Source organism: Octopus sinensis, linkage group LG6 (genome assembly GCF_006345805.1).
Source record: "Octopus sinensis linkage group LG6, ASM634580v1, whole genome shotgun sequence".
Lineage (NCBI taxonomy): Eukaryota > Metazoa > Mollusca > Cephalopoda > Octopoda > Octopodidae > Octopus > Octopus sinensis.
In genome coordinates, this window is record NC_043002.1 from 53,443,483 (window position 1) to 53,444,236 (window position 754).

General features: G+C 34.7%; 1 non-coding gene across 1 annotated transcript; it reads right to left on the bottom strand.

The window, feature by feature from the left end:
* Positions 1–356: 356 nt before the first annotated feature.
* On the bottom strand, positions 357–429 carry Trnat-ugu. The gene has a single exon. It is a non-coding gene; the product is annotated as a tRNA-Thr (tRNA).
* Between the last annotated feature and the right edge of the window lie 325 nt (positions 430–754).

Below are 754 nucleotides of genomic sequence, written 5' to 3' on the forward strand. Positions count from 1 at the left end.
AAGCACATGAGATTGTTCATTTACAAGTTCATGTGGTAGAAAAAAGGGGATGAAAGAAAGACAGAAAAAGGATAGAAGGAAAAAGTAGGAAAAATGAAAAAAAAAATACAAAGAAAATGAAAGGAAAAAAAGGAAAGAAAATTTACTGCGACAGTGCTCTTCTCAATATGTGTGACATACAAGTTAAAACAATTCTTTCACTTCATATATGGATGGTAAGCCAGGAATCACCCTCAATTAATTTTCAGTTCCTTTTTTTCATAATAATATAATAATAAAGAAATTATTGTATACAGTACTCAGGTGCACCACAAATTGTCAGAAAAAAAGTGTTGGAGCGAAGTATGTTGAGTACTAGCCCCCAGGGAGGATCGAACTCCCGATCCCTGGTTTACAAGACCAGTGCTCTAACCTCTGAGCTATAGAGGCAGTCATCATTCCAAGTGCTTCTAAAATCACTGGTATTGTAACCGTCTTGAGATGCCACGTTGTTTTGGTTTCAATCAGCAAATCTTTATATCTTCTGAGCTTATCAAATTCTTTTGCCTAGATATTATGATCACAAGGTATGCTCGTGTCAATCAATAAACAGACTTTATTGTTTTGGTTTTTCACAACAGTATCTGATTTATTAGCTTTGATGGTCTGGTCTGTATGTACTGGAAAGTCTCAAAAAATCGTTACATTTTCTCCCTTGGTTTACAACCTCAGAGTGTTGCTTGCAATATTTGTCAGCAGTTTTGATTTTATAATG